The sequence below is a fragment of the Coturnix japonica genome, chromosome 2, assembly GCF_054131305.1.
Source record: "Coturnix japonica strain WE chromosome 2, WE-NBRP24, whole genome shotgun sequence".
In the NCBI taxonomy this organism is placed as follows: Eukaryota; Metazoa; Chordata; class Aves; order Galliformes; family Phasianidae; genus Coturnix; species Coturnix japonica.
In genome coordinates this window covers 23308001-23328588 of record NC_140664.1, presented here as the reverse complement: position 1 = coordinate 23328588, position 20588 = coordinate 23308001, and the positions used below count along the sequence as shown (strand labels likewise).

General features: G+C 35.6%; 1 long non-coding RNA gene across 1 annotated transcript; it reads left to right on the top strand.

The window, feature by feature from the left end:
* The first annotated feature begins 1545 nt into the window (after window positions 1-1545).
* On the top strand, window positions 1546-6348 carry LOC146761732 (uncharacterized). Its single transcript, XR_014942495.1, has 2 exons — window positions 1546-1703; window positions 5940-6348. It is a non-coding gene; the product is annotated as an uncharacterized LOC146761732 (long non-coding RNA).
* The last annotated feature ends 14240 nt before the right edge of the window (window positions 6349-20588 follow it).

Genomic DNA, 20588 nt, shown 5'->3' with positions numbered 1-20588 from the left:
ATAAGTGTCTCAGCTGGCAACAAGGCAATACAGGCAACTAGAGGCAGGCTGAAACAAAACATTGTATTTTTGATGACACCTCTGTTGTCAGAAGGGTATGTGTGAACAAGCCCTAAGGCTCCACAGCTGCTTCCAGAGTTACAGTATTCTCATCTTCTCCTGCTCATGCAGATAGCTGCCATTGCAAAAGACAAGCAGTGAGTGAGTAGGCAGTAATGCTTCTAGTAGGAGATCCTTTGATCCTCCCTCTCACTGGTCTCCCATTAAATCCTTTATTTTTCTCTGAGCAGGGACATTGTGTAAGATCCACTATGTGAGGTCCATCCAAAAATTCAGAAGCTGAGGCAGAGTTCATGAGATGCTTATGAAAAAAGTTGTAAAGTTAAGAAATTAATTTAATGTTAGACAAAATGGATGCACAAATCTCTATGGTTTCCTTAGATGCTTCAGAATTATTATTCATAAACTCCTTGGTAAGAAATGAGTCTCAGACTTACTGGTAGAACCTTGAAAATGTGACCCATATCCTCTGAAATCAGACTGTTACGAAAAAATCATCATAACTGATCATATTAAATCCTCCAATTTGACATGACTCTTACCAACACTATTGATCTTATTTCTTGTCTTGGTTTTATTTGGTTCTTCATATCTCCATTTTGGCTATAACTTATATTGGATTATACACTAAACAAAGCACTTCTTTAAAAGAAGTGAGTAATGTATATATATATAATGGAACTGTTTTTTAGCCTCTTCCCATTGAGATTTTCCAGAAAGTTTCAGCTGGAATGGTCTAGACCAAGAAAATGGAAATAAAGCTATCAATAAAATATCTGACTTTTGTAGTTCAGTTATTGCATATAATCTTTCCCAAGCTGATCTGAAAATGTTGTGGGATAAAGACAAATAATTTACTCCTGCGGTGAAGACTTCTGTTTTGGTTCTCTGAGAAGAAAGGCAGATCTTTTAAACAAGTTAGAGTGAAATATCATTAACTCAGGTTTTATAAGGATCCCGAGAGGCAGCTGCTAGATGTATTATCATATTAATGAACTTTCTACAAATAATTTGCATTTAAGAAAATCATTTGATACTACAGCAGCTGTGCTTTTACCTGTGAGGTTCAGAGAGGGTTCTCACTACCTCTTCCTCCCAGCCCTTCACCGCACCGCTGACTGTCCTATATGAGCTTTGCAAAAGAAGTTGTTGCTGTGAAGCTGTTTCTGAACTAGCACCCATCTTAGAGGATCAGTGAGTATCCTTAGCAGCTTTGGAGGAAAAGAATACAGTGATTCTTCTTTTTAATGAGCTGAGGCACTATGTCAGATCATGCTGGCATTTTTTCTTTGCTTGTTACTTTTGCTGTTTGAGGATCATATCTGTAACTTCTACAGAGCTATCATGAGGGTGTGAGGTCATGCAGGGTGAAAAAAAAAAACCACACACACACAATTTAAGTTCTCTAAATCTAAATCCCAGCTAAAGTCAGCCAAACAGAGGAAACTTATCACTGAAATATTCTGTTTTTAAAGCAATGACCCTAGTTCTAATTTTTCACATAGCTAATGGTGACAGTGCTGGATCAGACTCACAAGATCAAAGCATCTGGGAGGATGGTGATGTAGGAGTTGCAGACAGATGAATAAAAGCAGCCAGCTTACTGCCTTTATGAGTTACTACTGTCTAGCAACTGAGTTCTGGTAAGTCCGTATTCCTATAAAAACTGAGAAGTAAATCTCACTAACATGAACTACCATTATGGAATAGAAAAGAGAAAGACTTCTGAAAAAAAATCTACAGTTTTGGTTAAGATGTATCTTTTTAATTTTAACTAATAATTCAAGAACTTGGAGCTGAATATACTCAATTTTCTTGTTGTATTCTTGGTAACATGCACCAATGGAAGGCACTTAATCACTGACTTCTCAATTAAGCAATTCAGTCATGCTTTGTTGCAAAATTCAAGTCAGACATTTCCAACTGTCTTCAGCTGGATTCTTTCTGAGCATCATCTAACAGTTTCACCTCCCATCTGGCATTTATGGAAACTTGTCAGCTTGCACAAATAATTGGAATTTTCATGGTTAGAAAAAATACAATTAATGAAGCATTAATACCACCATCAAAACCATTTCTTTGCTTAAATAATCTTTCAGAGACTTCTGAGAATAGGCACGTATAACTTGAGTCTTTTATTTTAAAGAATGAGAGATGACCTCTTAACATAAATCACTATTTTACCTTTTCTAATAGCAGTAGCCTTCAAAGAGTGCAGATGATTTTGTTCATATGTGATATTTTTCACTCTCATAGCTGCAGGACCATACCTGTCCTGGCCATGATACAACTTAGTAGAAACTACAGTCACTAGTTGAGTTTATAGCCAAAACTATTGTCCAAACAATTCCTGACTACTGTTAATTAATGCTTAATAGAGACTGAAAATAGTAAAACGTTTACTTTTCTAAATATTTAAGTGCTTTAATAGTTTTTTAAAACCAAAGTGTTTTTATTAATTTCTTCAATGCTTTGTAAGCCTTCTGTAAATTCAGTGATTTTTTTTAAGTGTATTTCAAACTCAACAATCTGTGTACAAGGCAAATTCAAAATGGAAAAGAAGAATCATACTAGGACATAAAAAATTAGTACAATAAAGTAGTCTGGAAGAACTGACAGTGAGTATCACTGACCTCAAAATCCTACACTTTCTTTTCAGAGGAGTTCTATATGAGGTTTCTGAATACTGTTGTTTGCTTCAGGTGACATTTAAACAAACTAGAGTTTTATGTGAGGCTGCTAGCAAATTGAATCCACAGATAAGTAACTTGACTTGGTAATATAGAGTATGTATGCTTCAAGTAAATTGTAAATCCGAGAGATTAGGATGGTGATAAATTAATTCTAAACAGATATTTGTTTCTGAGTATCATGATGTTTAATATGGGTAATAAAAGCCACAATAGCCACATATATGATATTAGATAAATACTAAATTATATTGAAATTAAAATGAGAAATGGTAACTTAAAATGTCTTACAGATGACAAAATCTATCCATAACATAGAATTATATCACTATGTCATCACAGTTATTTCAAATCTATTTGTATTTGCAAAAAGAAGTCAATATCAAGCAGAGCAATTCCAGTCTGTATATAATCTGAAATTTTTGAAATGCGTACATGAATTATACTCTTCCATTCATTCAGTTTCAGTGTGAATTTAGCATCTAAGTCTCTTCAGCTTCTGTAGAAAGCTTACTTAACATGCTTTGCATGGGTGCTTCATATAGCTATGAATGTATAATACACTGTAAATGTCACTGGAAATATTACTGAATGAAAATACAAAGCTTCTGGCACAATAAAACATGTACATTCTGCAGATAATATGCCTTGTTCTCTTAGTGTTATCAGTAGTACTGAAAGCTTGCTATTCCAAAACCTCTGTAAAGGATATATGTCATAGATCTCCAGCACAAGAAAGACATGAAGCAGGTAAAGTGAGTCCAGAGGATGGCCATGAAGATGAGCAGAGGGCTGAGGCACCTCTCCTATTATGAAGAGAGGCCAAGGAAGCTGGTCTTTCTGGAAGCTTGGAGAAGAGAAGGCTCCAAGGAAATCTCACTGTGGCCTTACAGTACTTAAAAGAAACATATTATCAGAAGAGAGACAGACATTGTATATGGTCTGATAGCAACAGGCAGGGGAGAATGCTTTTAAACTAAAAGAGGGAAGATTGGGGTTAGATGTCACAGAGAAATTTTTCACTCAGAGAACAGCAAGACACAGACACAGATGCCTGGAAAAATTCAAGTCCAAGTTGGATGGGGTACTGGGCAGCCTGATCTGGAGGGTGGCAACCCTCCCACAGCAGAATCTTGGGGCTAGGTGGTCTTTAGTGTCCCTTCCAATCCAGTGCATTATATGACTCTATGATTTTCTATCAGTAATATGATTTATCAGTTGTCTTTAACTTAGAGAATGTAACAGAAAACAGAAGATGGAAAATAAAATAACCTATAAAATTTTCAACCACCAGTGTTCTGCTAATTTTTCTCAGAGGGGACTCCATGCTGTCTGTTCTTTAGTCACCTCAATGACAATGCAAATATCAAACACCTGCAAATAAGAAACCCAGCTGAATAAGACTTTGCTAATATTTTATCACCAATGTACTGGATTCAGTTGTGAAGCTCTTTGTCAGTGATATAATATGGCACTGAAGAAAGGGAAAAGGGAAGGAGATGCTTATAGATCTGGAAAAAATCAACTTCACATAAAGAATTATATCAGAATCTCTTCTATATGTATATATCCCTTTTTAATTAGTAGTTCTATGATTTAAGGTACATTCAGTAATTAAGGTACACTTAAGCTTCTCATGGAGTTTGAAAATAATATCTGTGAATTCAATCCAGTTATTGTTGAAGATCAAGACTTACTCCAAGTAAGAAGTATTTCCATCAGTCAACTTTCAAATAACTGTGCTCTTCTGATTAAGCAAATTTTCTAATTCATTGGATATCATAGTAGAACAGTCAGGCAAAAAGTTGAACTTAAAGCATCTGCACCTGTGACATTGATTAGTTTTATTGTGGTCTCTCTTCTGATGTTTTTAAGTATACTAAATGAAAATAATCAAAGATGGCTACCTGAAAATTGACACCATTAGTTAAGGTTTGTTACAGTGCACTGAAATGTGTTATGTTTCTTGCTACAGTTTACTGTAACAGTACTTAATGATCTTCAAGTAAATTGATTGAGATTTTTTTCTTTCCTCCATGCTCTTAGAGTCTGTGTTATTTTTCCCCTTTTGTCTATTACTAGTGTTCTAGTAAGTGTTTCAAAATTTGTATAGTACTCTGGACAATAGAAATACTTTTTTAGCCACTTCAAGTAGTGTAGTCTTCAGAACAGCACCTCAAATAAGATATCAGAAGATTCTGATAGGGGTTCAGACCTAAGGAACGTAACAAGCGAAAGAAACTAACAAGGATTTTTTTCCTTTGTTTTCACTGAGAGACATAAAGTTCAGAAACAATGCTTTTAGGGTGCTTGTCATCAGTCTAAAGAGAGAGCCATAGGATAAAAAAGAAGCTTAAAAAAGATTAATAATAATAATAATAATAATAATAATAATAATAATAATATTTCTACAATTAAATGCCCTTGATTAATTCCAGGTTCTTTCTAAGTCCAAGTAGCCCATGAGCCACAATGCATTTAAGGATGATATCAGTTCATTAATCAGGAATGTGCTTATGACTGTGGTTTTTAGTCTGATAACTGTACTTTCATTCAGTCTCCTCTGTGGGGCAGGACATATGACTTGGGCACAGAAGGCAGGTAATGTAATGCAGGTAGATGATTTCCATGTCATAGTGCACTTTCAGCAACATGCAGGGCAGTGTAGCTCAGGCTTGTCCACAACTCTGTCTTTAAGTCCTCCATTTGTCACTTCTGTTTTCTACTGTCCTTATATGTTCCTTTCCCCCCTATGCTGGAAATCCAACCTTATTAGGCAACATCTCAAGCTTTTAAAATGTTTTTATTGTAGCAGTAACAGTGCACTATCGCCAGTCCAAACTTGTTTTCCTAGTTCATGTGATATATCAGCACTGTGCAGTACAGCAATACAGACTGAAGTAGAATCATCAGATGCACTGAACTGAGAGAGAAGTAACAATAAGGACAGCTACCATGTTTCCAATCAGTTTTGTAGAGGGACCTGCTTACTTGCATCTAATGTGACGAGTGCTATTCAGCCCTTGTTCCTTCACAGTGTACTTTAACAGTCACTGAGCTGCTGCCATAAAATACTTTTGCTAAAGTGGTTCTTTGTTTCTTCCCACAACCAAAATCAAAAGCTGAAGCTTGAAAGATGAAAGCTTGTGTCACTCTAAAATCCTCATCCTTCCTTTATTTTCTTTCCAGGTTCTTCCATCATAGTTTCATAGTTTCGTGCGGGTTGGAAGGGACCTTAGAGATCATCGAGTCCAGCCCCCGGGATTCGAGCCTCTGTGTAGCAGAGCGGCACTTCTACCACTTGCGCCACAGGGGGGATTCGAACACCCGGGCCCCAGTGTTGCAAGGCGGCGTCTTTAACCACTGCGCCACCGGGGCACACATCATGCTAGTTTCAAATTAATTATCACTAGAGAACTTGAGGCGTAGTCCATTCAGATAAAGAAATGTGTGCAGTGAAAGGTGAAAGATCATCTGCAGCTTGGACTGAATGATATTAAAAGTCTGGTTAATAGCATGGTGTCTAAGATTAAAGAAGAAAGTCCCAAGCCAAGCTATTAGGCAAATGTAATCCATTAAACTAACAGACATTCCTGCTCTTTGGAGAGTTTTTTGTCTTTCTTTTTCTTACCATCTTGTTCTTCCAATTTGTGTTAACTGTCTTCAGTTTAAAATGGCATTGTTGTTCATTAAAAATCTTATCCTCCCAGCTACTTTCTCTTGTTATAAAAACTTCAACTTAGTTGCTTTTGAACTGGTCTCTTGCTATAGCTTGAAGTGCTTAGGAGCACAGAGTAGAACAGCAGCCACTGGAGCAGGGAAAAGCAAAAATGAGAGTGAAAGAAAGAGAAACCCAGCACCCTTAACCAGCAAAGCAACAAACAAAAATAATGAAATTGCCTACTATAATCCTACTGTCTGTATTGCTCCTGCAGATAAAAATATTCTCTGAGCATTTCAGATTGTTTTCAGAGTGTAATTAAAAGAATGAAAGAAAATTTCTGTTTATGGGCTCTTAGCCAACCACACTACAGAAAATGTTGTGGAACTGAACGCATCATCAAGAAATTATGCTATAGATGTGGCTATTATGCTCTGCTGTACTTGTTAACATTTATTAATATCCATTTTCAAAGTTATTAAAAAGGCCACACGGGAAAGAATGAATACAGGAAATGGATAAAGCAGTAGAAGAAAACAGTAATAGAAGAAAATAGATGTGAAACAAACTAAAAAAGAGGAAGCATCAAGTTTGTAAAAGGAAGAAGAGAATAGAAGGACAGAAAGAAACATTTATCTTAAATAGAAGGAGAAAAACTGGAGAAGCTTTATGGATACTTCATCCATAAAGACTTTGAAGGCCAGGTCGGATGGGGCCCTGAGCATCCTGACAAACAAAACATTGGTTGCACTTATATCTCAATAAAGCTCTCAGTTTGACTTAAGAAATTTAAAGGAACATGACATTTTGAGATCAAAAGTCATCGGCTTTACCAAAAGAGTAAAGAAATTTAAAAGAACAAAACGTGGAAGTCTAATATTAGCAGTACTACAGGCTAAAATCTGGTCAGTTTAATAGCTTAATGGATCTTTCTTTCCTCCAGTAGGTCAGGACTTATTAAATATTCTCCTGTTTACAGCTTGTGCCTTTTAAACTTTTTCCCTTTCTGTGTCTCTTTCTGACGGAAAAGGAAGAAATGTGACAGTGACAGAAAAGTTAATCTCTCCATGAGTCATGTGTGACAGATGAGAATTAAAGCTAAGAATAAATTATAATAATTATATAAACTCTGCATCTTTAAAAGCCAAGACAATTAACATGCAAAACGTGGTAACCTCCTGCCAAGACAATTAGCATGCAAAATCATGGTCATTAAGGCCAGCACCAAGGGCAGATGGTATTGGAGAGAGGGATTCTTGCCTGCAGTGTTAAAATATGAAGGTGAAACAAGAAAATGGAATTAAAGGAAAGGAAAGGAGGGGAAAAGAAGAGAAAGCAGAAACTATGAGGCTAAGAATAAACAGAAGAGGCTTAATATTAATTGGGTAACACCTTGCCTTGTTTGAAAAGGAAAAGCTCTTGGTGTTTAAAAATGATCTTTCTAACCATTAAGGTTATACAAGATTTGATAAAGAAGATGAAAATAATATGCTATGAAAGCAAGAAGAATAGTTCTCTTACTGACTGTTTAGACAAAAGGGTCAAAAATATGAAAAGGAGTATAAAATCACATGATGATACGTCTGTTTTTCTCTGGCTTGAATTTTTTCTAAGTATCATATTTGCTATATTATGCAAATTGTCTCTTATTTGAAGCTGATTAAATCTATTAATAAATGCTGCTTTTAATTAGACCACTTGAATCACTGGATTTCTCAGGGTATATGACAAAGACTGTTCCAAAGAGATTAAATAATGCTTAATGTTTAGGATGATGTTGTGAAGGGAACACATTCATAACTATGTATGTGCTATTTACACCTGAAGGGACTTAGAATTTGTATCCTGAAAGGCAAGAAGATAAAGGGAAATTTCAAATGCCAGAGGTAAGATTTTCTAAGTTTATCAGGTGAAAAGAACAAAACACTGGGGAGTCAGAAATATGTTTGCATTTTTGATTTTATTTCTTTTCCTTTTCCTTATCCCTTTTCTTTTCCCTTATTCCTTATAAGTATGGGAGAAAGGTGATTAATGAAAAAATGCACAAACACATAAAGCAAAAAAACTAAAGTAGTTGACTGAGGAAAGAGAGGATAAAGGGTAAAAGTAAAGAAACAGTGAAGAAAAAGGGAAGTGGAGGGAAGGACAGGAAGTAAAGCTGAAGATGAGGTAAGTGAAATTATGTTAAACTACCTGAATGATAATAAAATCCAAAATTCTGTTGAACGGAGCTTTCCTGCTTGCTTTACTACAACATCATCTGGACTAAAACTTCACATATTCAGGAAACAGAATGTTCTGAATTCTGAAGAAAAAGATTCCAGAGAAATCAACCCAGGATCCCTGTCCACTCCGGTAAATACCAGCTCTACATTGTTATGAAACTGGGTTCTCTCCTTTAACTGCCTGTCTTAGCTCTTCACTGTACATTATATATACATAATGGGTCATTCAATCATAGCCCATCCAATCATAGGCCATTCTATGATTCTATGATAATGTATAGTTCCCAGTAGAATAGTCCATTTGTGTCAGAATAGCACTTTTTTCCATTAATACTAAGATCAAAAGGCACAAATCTTATTCAATCTCGTGGAAAACTGTTTTGCAAAATTCAAGAAGATGGAACTAAGCTCAGTTTCCCAGTGCCTCCAAAAGCAATTTTTAGACAGGTTTTGGTAATATTTGCTCTTTTACATTTCTTCACGATCTAATTTCTATGATCATCCCAGCTATTCTAAATTGCCTGCTTCTAAAATAGATTCCTTCATTGTTTTCTGGCTGTACTTCTGTTTCCTTTCTCTGTCTTTACTGTACTTCTAACTCTCTTCCAGAACCTGAATATCATCAACCTGCTGTTTATTCATGAAGCATTGTCTCCTAGCTCTTCTTTTCTCTTTATCAGCTCACTTTATGATCTTCTACACTGTTTTCAGTTGAAAATAAAAATATTTCTGCATCTAAAAAGTGATTTGAATTACTTATCCATGTAAGGTTTCATTATTCATTTAGTCAAGACCTTCACTACATTATTTCACAAGTAGTACTTCATATCATCTAGTGATTTTCTATTTCTAGTTTATAAAACAATCCAGTGTGTCACCAAGACTTATCTTTTAGGAGTAAAATATTGTCTACTTCCTTGATAGCTGTAAAATTATTTTTAATATAGCAAAACTTTCCTGCATGGAAAATTGTCTACTTCCTTGATAGCTGTAAAATTATTTTTAATATAGCAAAACTTTCCTGCATGGAAAGACCAATTGTTCCTACTTTCAGTAAATTTTGAGGCTGGCTTATTGATAGCAGGAAAATAAATAAATAAAATAAAAGAAGACAGAAAAAAGAAGCCAAAAATAGAAATGTGAAAAAGAAATTCGCCAAAGTGAATAAGAAGCATTTTGAGCTTGGAAAAGCTCCTCTACAGTGATTATTAGTTCAAAGAATTCATTCAACTTTTCTTCTTTGTCTTCCTTTTATTTGGTGAGTGTGGGACGTAAGGTGGGGAAGTAAATGAACAAAAATAAAAAACAGCAAGAAAAGAGAGAGGAAAGATAAAACAAGTAAACAAAGAAAAACAAAGGAGTACTAAAATGAGAGAGAAATTAAAAAAAAAAAAAAAAGAAGAAAAATAAAAAAAAAAAAAAAAAGAGGAAACAGAATTCATAAAATCTACTGATTCACTACCTGAATCAAATACTTTTTTTTCTATTACAAGACAAACATTTATTTTTCTGCAGTTACCTCAGGTTCTTTGCCCTAAACATCCACAATGGAATTCCTTTATGGTTCTTTGGATTTCTGGGTCTGGAACAAATCAGGTATAGCACTAGTGGAACATGAACTGCAATCATTCTTCTGTCTTCTACTTGTGCTTTATAACTTCCTGTAAATGAGAGCATTGTTTCTTTCTGGATGGAAAAAAGAATCTGCTTTCTGAGCTAGATGCGACATTTCTTGTCCCAGGCAAGGGAATGCCTGCAGATGGAGAGTTTCTCATGCAAATGGTGCTGACAGTGCTGAGTCACTGTCTTGATGTGTGACAGACATTCTACACAAGGTCTGAGAATGCTTTATTGTCTCTTCTGTATGCCGGTACAGAATTAAAATCTCTCTCAATCGTATTGAACTCTTCTGATGTCATTTATGAATTTGAAATAAGTCCTTTTAATGAGTTGAATTTGTTCAGTTTAAAATGCATGGAATTAGTTATGGCACTAGGCCTCTTTTTTCCTTGTTTCATTAGTGGCTAAACTGCTTATATAAAGTTCAGTCTAAATATAATGCAATTTTGCTCTGAATATGCCTTTTTAGAATGTTTACTTGGCATTTGCTAGATAAGGCCTCTAAATAATCTAATTCTAGGAAAAGCTTCATCAAAAGGTCATTTTCTAATGCTGAAAAAGTCATTATTTTTTTGTGAAATTACTTCCTTTTTCTTTCAGACTGTTGACGTAATGCCCCAGATCTGCTTCATACACCTTAGATCCTCTTCTGTTAGGGGCATTTGAATGCTAGAACTGATACGTAGCAGCAAACACAATTTGAGAAACTGCAGCAAAGACGTGCCTTGTTGCAACCAGGCTGAAGTGGGTGGGATGACTACAGCATAATACAGATAGTCACTTGCTCCTGAGATTTCAGTGATGCACAGAGATATTCACAGCCATTCAAGAAACAGGAAAATACACAGTCAGTGACCCACAGCAATTCGCTGTTTTCCTTCTTGGACAACTCAGAATTATCTGATTTGACTCCTTGTATGATGATTCTGTGTTACTTCACCAGTATCCTTTCTCCTTTCCTACCTCTGTGGCAAGAATATAGAGTGCAGTAGAATCATACATTAGGAAAAGTTCCCATTTCAAAGTGCTGAAAGAACATAAAATCAATTGTCAGGCAGACGTGAATAGAATGTAATGGACTTAATTTTAATGGAATATAATGTTTTCAGGTTTTTTTATTATTATTTATTTTTTATTTTCTCACTATTACCTGTATTACCCTAAGCCCAAGAAACCACAACTTTTCATCACCTTTCTTTAGCCTTCACCTTTCTGATCCTTTCATTTAAGTGTTTTTTGTTTGTTTATTTGTTTGTTGTTTTGTTTGTTCTTATTTTTGCCACAAAATAATGAAGATAGAATAAAGTTACTCTTTGAAATACCGAGAGATGAGTCAGCTATCATCCTGTTAACAACATTTTATTTTTTAAAAATCAAATCATTTAGCCCTACAAAATCAGATTATTTTAATAAGACAGTCTCATGCTATGGGTAGTTTCTGTTATGGCAAATTAAAATAGCACCTTATTGCATTACATGCTGTATTTTTACACATATGGCGATTTTCAAAACTGGTAGAGAGTGAAAAATAAAAAAAATTGTCTGTGAATCTGTAGAGCCTCACCTGAAAATTATTTGATAGAATCACAGAATTATCAAATCATAGGTTCATCGAACCATAGAATATTTTAGGTTGGGAAAGACCTCTAAGATCAAGTCCAACCATTCTTGTACGGATTTGGTACCCTGATATAGAATCATAGAATCACAGCATGGTTTAAGTTAGCAGGTAAGATCATTGAGTTCCAACCCCCCTGCCACATGTAGGGACACCTCTCACTACACCAGGTTGCTTAAAATCCCCACCAAGCCTGTCCTACAATGCTTCTATGGCAGGGCCATTCATTTTTGCTAAAATTATAATAATGCACACAGTAGAAGAATTTGGAACCAGATAAGGTGAAGGGACAGATAGTCATCACTGTGGCTATGAAAAAGCAGCTCAGCTGGACTGACACTACCAAAATTTATGTATGAAAATTACCATTCCATATACTAGCCCTCAATTTGGCCTGCCTTAATGTAAATAGGCGAGATGAGTCCTAAATTCTTAATTCGTTACAGGCCACTAAATTTTTCTTATCTTCATTTTGCCAATTTACTAAGGGGAAATGCTAGGACAAGAAGGATGTGTTTGAATTAATCCCATTTGCAGGGGAAATTAATTCAATTTGCTCTGCTTGAGATAGAAGTAAAAGTTCAATAGGTCATATGGTAAGTTTAAAAAAAAAAAAATAGAAGAAGGAAAAAAAAGACCACTTGAAACATCGCTTTGTAGATTTTGTCTTGAAGAACTCTGTTTCTATCATGGATGAGTATTTCATTAACATCTTGTCCTCGGGAAAAAATTTAAGTTTGACCAGATTAACATGCTACCCACATGTGTTCAAGCAATCAAACAATATTAATTTGTCAAGGATAAATTGTTTCAAACCAATTAAATATCCTTCTCTGACAGGTAACAGATGTCATGATCTGAAAAGAATGCATGGATGCCAAACATCTTGATTTAAGAAAAGCTTCAATTATGATGTTCAGAAATGAAATAAACACAGTTTAAATTAAACTACTATTGCTGGCTGGAAAGCCATTTTCAGTGTAGGTAGTAACGGTTTATTGACAAATGTGAAGGATATATTGACTGAGATTCTGTATGAATCTAGCCTAAATCTGGTGTTGTCAAAAATTTTCATTAGTAATCTGCTTGATAGAATGTATAATATTCTTATTGAATTTGCAGATGATGGAAAGTACAGCTAGTATATTACAGGGTAGGAATGAATTCAAAATAATCTTGGCGAGTATAAGTATTATATGGAGTAAAAAATTAACAGCACTTATTTAATCAAGACCATAGGAATAAGTAAAGAATAACAAGTGATCACAATCTGACTTTGAACAGTTTGATGTTGTGAATAATGCATGTACAACAAAATACATAGTACTATGTTAGATATGTTATGTAACTCTGATACGCATAAAGAGAAGTTCATGCTGCCAAACACATGAAGTAATACTTTTCTCACTGTTCAACATTTTTTAAGTCTCAGATTGACTTCTTTAGTTTGGGGTAAGCACAAGCTATATCATTTAGAAAGCAGCAAAAATTTTCAAGGTTTAGAAATCATGAGGAAGACTTCTCAAAATGTGTGAATGTTTAGCATAGAAAAACACAATGGAGCTCTACAATCTCTGCTCACAGGCATGCAAAAAGCTACTGCAAAGAGAAGGAAATCTATTATGTGTGTCCATAGTACTTGATGGCAGTGAGGAGAGATCTAAATAAAAAAAGATTCAGTTTAGATATTGGAAAAAGTTTTACAGCAAGTGTGGTGAAGCACTGGAAGAGGCTGCTTCCCCTAGGAGGCTACAAACATAAATGATATAATTAAAATCAGCCTAGATAAACTGTATTTGTAAATAGAATTTGGGGTAGTCCTGAAGACTTCTCAGGACTGCCTCCTTCAATATTTCAGTAATCATAGACGGCCTGATGAGGAAAGCCACTGTATTGGTATGAGGATTTTATATCTTGCTGTTGGTGGAGAGAAAGAAAATTTTGCAATACTATGGTGGAGAGGCAACAAAGAAAACAAAAATGCCATCCCCTACCATTCAAATCAAGTTTTATTGATTACTGAAAACAGGTATTTTCTCTTAGAGTGCTTTCCCAAAGACAATTTTTTTCAGTGTTCTTAGGAAACTATTTTTGTCTCATGTCATGAGTTATAAAAGCCTGCCTCTGATGCTAAAACAGTCCTGATGCTTATAACCAGAATGCTGATGGGTTCTTCTGTGCAATACCAGCCAACAGAAATATTAATAAATTTAGGCCAATGGGATTGGAAGAATAAGCCTGTTTAGTCTACTCCTTTGTTAGTGTAGACCACCAATATTCTGTTTCACAAATTAATTATGTAGGTTTAGAAATTTTTTGACTGCTTGAATAAATTGGCAGAAGTTGATTTTTTCATTAACTGGAGGGATGTTGAGTAATGAGTCAGGTGTTCACTGTATAGTTTTTACCCTAGTCTAACCCAGAAAGTGCATACTGTATAAATAGTTTTTATTTATAATATTTATTGTGTTATAATTATGTGTTATATATATATAATAAGTACAAATCTATTGGCATATAAAGCACACAAGCTTTAATACCTGATATTTTGTAAAGTTTTCAGATTTTGCAAAGTAAAAATTGTTCTAAATTTCTTTTACAAACTGCAACATTGATTGTTCTGGGGAAAAATAACTAAAAAGATTACTTATAAAATTTTTCTAAAGTGCATTACATGTGATACCACAAACCTTCTGTGTTCAAATTCTTTAAATCCAACTCATTTCATCAGCTTCAAATTCACACAATTTAAAATAAAAACAAAAATGAATTTTTGTTGCCTTCTTTATTTCAGTAAGTATACCATGCAGATTCAGAATGGGGAAACTAAGATTCTTAATTCATTTCAGGAACTGTAATTTTAAAACTGTGTGACAAAAGTATATGGAGATCTATTGTATAATGGAAATTTCCTAATCGAGCTTGGAACTGTTATATTTGCTCTCAGCTGCAAAGAATAATTTAAAATATGCACAGGAAGTTTTAACTCATCAGCTCATCCTCTGATTTTTTCATTTTTTTTTTTTTTAATTTTTTTTTTGTAGGCTGGTAATTTTTCTTGTAATTATCCATTTATTAATTTTGAAATTCAGTAGAACAGTATATGCTACCTGAAGCTTTTTGGAAGAAAACAGAGGTTTTGTTTTCTCTTGTCAAATTAATTTCAGTCTAAATAAGATTCAAATTAAATTTATCACAATCAACTTGGAGAAATCCTGAGAAAAGTCAAACTCCTGCTTACTCACCAAAGAGTGCAGAAGAAGAAGACATGTTAATAATTTTGCTAAAAGAAACAACAACACTGATTTTTGTGCAGTATGTTCAAAGTACTTGTTAGGGTAATCATTATTAACTTACTCAGAAGTTTAAACTGAATTTAACTCAAACAGCTTTTCAAGTCCACATTAGCCAGTGTCCATATAGACATATTGCTGGCCCATAAGAGACTTGGTGTAATGGTCTGAAGTCACAGTTCATCACAGGATCATACCATACTGATGTCATCTGCTTAGCAGCAGGAGCCTATCCCAGCACTGGGACTTCCTCAGGAACAGGACAGAAGCCAACTACAACACTTTTACTGACAGAAATCCAAGCATTATTTTACTCTTCCATCTGTTTCAGTCTCTAGTCTATTATTTCAGTTCCATATAGAAAGAAGTCTTCTTCCATCCTCACATATTCAGTTCTTAACTCTACTTAGCAAGCCTATCAGAATGCCATTTTTCTCCTTCCTTCAGTAAGTTGCTCTTTAAAAATATAAAGAGGAGGTGCTAGATAGGAAAAGAAAAAGGAGGGGCTTTTCATTTCTTAGCTTTGGATTAGACAGAAATACACTCTTATAAAATACAGAAGATACTATCCTTTCCTGTACAAAATAAATGCCTACAAATAACAGAGAAACAACCAACCAAACAACAACAACAAACTGGAAACACTGGGGGAAAAAAGAAAACAAAAAAACAACCAACCAACCAAACAAACAACGACCAACACCTTTCAGTATGCAGTCTTGTTGGTTTTTTCCTTAAATTCCCATGGGAGGAAGAAAACAGAATATTCATTCTCATTTCTTGTTGGCTTGCATCTTTTCAGCTCACTGGCCCCTTAGGCCAAATCTATCTCAAACTTATGTACAACTCTCATCAAATCTGTATTATATATCTCTGAGAATAAATCATGGTGCTTTCAGTGCACAGTGCAGGATTTATGTCAAGTTTCTGTGCCATAATTCTGTGAACGTCAGAAACAGGCATTGACTTTGCTGACATAGGATCAAGCCTTGACAAGCTTACTGCATTAGAACCAGTATTACCAATAGCACTTTATTGCTTCAAACATCTTTTTAAATATTCCAAATGTGGTGAGTTAATCTTGACCAACAACCTGAGAGCCACTTAGATGCTCACACGCCCTCCTTAACAGAGCAGATGGAGAGCAATGGATAGAAAAGCTTGTGGACTGAGAGACAGAGAGAACACTCACCAATTACCATTACAAGAAAAAAAAAAGACTTGACTTGGGAAAATTAATTTAATTTATTACCAGTTAAGATAGATCAAGGTGGTGAAAAATGAAGTAAAAAATTAAAACACAACTTCTCCCCAACCCCACAATCACTCATCAACTTCACTCTTTTCTTCCTGACTCCTTTATCAGCTTCCAGAGTGCAGGGTGACTTGTCAGCTCACAACACCCCTCTGTCATTCCTTCCTCCCAACTTCTTCCTTTGCATGAGGGAGAGTTCCCCTGCATAGGCTGCAGTCAGGAAATACCCATCTATCTGTTCCTTCACAGAGGACAGGCAGCTGGAGTACCTCCTGCCCTTCTTTCACCTTGGTGTTTGAAAGTCTGTTTCTTGCACATTTTTCTTACTGAATATGCACTGCTTTCTTCCCTTTCTTATAAACACATTTTGCTATAGGCCAACTTAAATATCAGGTTCAGCTTTATCCTGTTGTGGGGCTGTTAGATCTGATTGGAAATGGCTGGAACCTTTGTGGAGCTCCAATGCAGCAATGGTCCTTAATCACAACTCTCAAACCAGCAACAACAGACTTTCCATTATTCAGTTATAATACAGAGGCTACAGCTAGGGACAATATTTTATGGGATGGGATAGTAAGTTAAGTCTAAGTCTAGTTAAATGATTCATCCAGCCCTGATAGATGTTTCTCCTTTTTGTAAAACCTGTATAAATTAGATCTCATCTCCAGGCACTCACTCAGTTTCAGTAGCATGTCTGTTATCTCCACAACAGCTGTTGAGCCAACTGACTGTTCTCACAAATATGTGCTTGCATGCTATTAACTTTATTGGCATGGTCCAGATTATGTGAAACCTGCAGTATCTTCTGGGGTTTCTGAGTTATTTCAGGGTCATTCTTAGCACAACATCTGAAGTTCCTTAGGGAAACATCAAAACTCAAAGCTCAGCTGTGTAGCAATGCTGCTTCTTTTATCTCTTTTGGCAGTGCTGGTACTTCATTAACACCAGTCCCCTTTGTCTCTTGCTTTTGCCACCCTACCACATGTTAGCGATGGAGAAGGGACTTTTTTCTGGATTTGGAATTTTTTCCTTGGCACTCTCAGCTATTTCTTTTCCCTCTGATTTTTTTTACCTCTCTTACTCTGTGCTTCCAAAAGACTTGTTTCCCTCTTTTACTTTTTGCCTTTCTACTAATAGATCTGTTTCAATAAATGGGATCAAATGATGAAATGTGCGCCTTATAAATTTAGCTCCATATGTGTTGTCCAAATTACCTATGAACTAGTAATACCAGCTTGTTTCAATTGTATACTCAGGTACTAAGGAGATGAGGAACATTTCTCTTCATTTTATTTAGCTCAATCTGCTTTCCTACATTGTCCCATAAAATAATCAGTGGTTGTATATGCATATATATGCATATTATGATTGTGTCGCCTCTATGATAGTTCTTTAAAATGGTCCAGTAATACTGCTCATTCAGTACATCTCCTGTTGATAGAAATATACATTCGCAGTATCACAGAATCATAGCCTGCATTGGAAAGGACCTTAATGACCATCTAGTTCCAACCCCTTGCCACGGACAGAGTTGCCACCTGCCTGATGAGGCTGTTCAGGGCACCATCCAATTTGGCCTTGAGCACCACCAGGGATGAGACATCCACAGCTTTTCTGGGCAGCCTGTGCCAATGCCTCACCATGCTCTGAGTAAAAAAATTCCTCCTAGTATCTAATTGAAATTTCCCTTCATTATTTTAAAACTGTTCCCCCTTGCCCTATCACTATGTGTCTGTGCAAAAAGTCAGTCTCCCTCCTGATTACACTCTATCTTAATTACGAGAATTCTGCAGTGGGGTCTCCTGAGAGCCTTTTCTTCTTTACGCTGAACAAGTCCAACTCTTTATCCATTCTCCATAGACCGAGGAGGTGCTCCAACCCTCTGAGCATCTTTCAGGCTCTCCTCTCGACCCACTAAAATAGCTCTTGTGCTGGGGACCCAGATCTGTACAATGTGGCTTTATTACCAGTAACAGTGTGCTAGAGCTCTGTAACACAGGAGGTGAACTAGTAAGCTACACAACACAGCTGTCACTACCTGATGTTATAATCAGCTGAAGAATTCTCTAGCCCCACTCTACTGTGATAAACTAAAGTCTCATTTTGATTTGATCTGGGAGTAATATAGGTGAAAAATGGTATAAGTAAGAAGAAAATCAGACAGAAATGTTTTTTTTATTGTTTCCATATAATAGATTGAAGCAAAAAAGGAAGAAGGAAGGGACTGTTTTTGGCCCTAAACATAATGTACTTTTAGTGAAGTGTAGGTAATGTAATGATGAAAGATCATGTGTCTAAATTCATGAACAAAGAACCAGAAACTCATCCTCTATATTCCTCCCAATGGAGGCTTAATGACCTGCTTCTGCAAGAACATTATACAAAAGAAACTACTCAAATATATTTGGAAGCAAACACAATGGAAGAAATGTCTCTCTCATTATTGTGAGAAACTACGAAAACTATACTGAAAAGCTATATAATATTGTATTCAAATCACAGGAGGAAATAAAATGTCAAAACAAAGTAAATTTTAAAAGAAACAAAATACAGGAACTCAGAGATACTTTACAGACTCTTTTAGAACAAAGTGGCCAGAAAATGCTCTACTCCACAATTACTGTTCAGCAAACACCAAAAAAAAAACAACAAAAAAAACAACCTTACGTTTTATATCTAAAACAAAACACTGTTTTTAAATCAGTGGTGAAAAATAAGCTTAGAGAAATGCTTGACTCATCAGACATATTAAGCCTAGTTGTTGTTGTGTTGTGTGCTTTAAAATACCAGCAGGGAAACCATAATCACTAAATTTTGGGAACTGATGAAAGAGCTGCAATTTCTGGGGGAAACCTGATGCAACTAAAGACATTATGGTGAAGTTCATTACATCTGGGGCTCGTTGTCGATCCTTTCAAAATCTGAGCTGTTTAAAACTCCACTATGACCAGAGGAGTTTGAGACAGCAATCAGAAGCACCAAATGTTAAACACCTTGGGATCTGGGTGAATTTAAATATACATTAGGCTTCATTTAATCTTTGCTTATGAGCAAATTTAGAGGTAACTTTTTAGATAATTTATGAATTTCCATCTGTTATGTTTTCCATGCTGCAAGAGAAATATGTATTTTATTTTTCTCTTTACAACTTTTATTTTAAGTGAAGGAAACCTATAAGGAGTAAATAAAAATTTCTGTTTGATAGGGAGTTGAAAAAGTGGAAAAGCACTAAAGCGCTAGCTCTCTAATTGCTTTCTTTAAAGGTTTCTCAAACTGCTCTCACAACAAAAAGTAGCGAGAGCACATTTCTCTGTGTTAAAATTACCGTCTATTTATCCCCAGCAAAGGGACAGGGGGAGGGTATGGAATCATCCAAAAACAACAGATGGGAGATGTACTAAATCGCCCATTTCCTGTGCTATTTTTTTTCCACCCATAAATGATCAAATACCTTTTATATCTTATCACACCATCCTAACAGTCCTTTCCCAGCACAGCTTACAGACCTCTGCCTGCTGTTCTTTACCACTTACTGAGTGACCCTAGACCTCCCTAGCTGCAGTATGCAACAGTGTCACCAAAGACTATTAATGTGGCATTTTTTTTTACCATACATTTAGGCATCACTTTCTCATCCTTTCACTTTTTTACCTGACATAGGTGTTCTTCAGAAATTCTTAATGATACTGCTGAGTAATGCATTGAGGGCTCTATTAGCAATGTAAGAAAGCTGCATCCATTTTGGCAAATACCTGTAGCACTGCAAACAATCTACTTCTGCCTTGATTCTACAAATTTGTCTTGCTTTGGTCACAATATGACTTCCACTGTAAAACTTCTATGCGGGGGTAGATTTAACTGTGAGCAAGTCACCAAACAGATAATCAGAGTCTTTGGTAGACCTAATCACTGTGAAACCCTGGAAGACCGGAGTGTGAGACAAGAGCAAGCAGTGTCTGTTTGCTTCTAAGGATGGACAGGAGGTTCCACTGATGTGCATTGTTAATCCTGTTATTCTTAAGAAACCTTTCATCCATTATCACTGTTGTTTGGGAGAAGCTGGGACCAATTAACTGATTAGAAAAACTGCTAGAGAAACAGGAATGTCTTGTTTGTACGTAAATGGTATAAAAAGATGCATGCTGACCACAATAAACAGACTACCC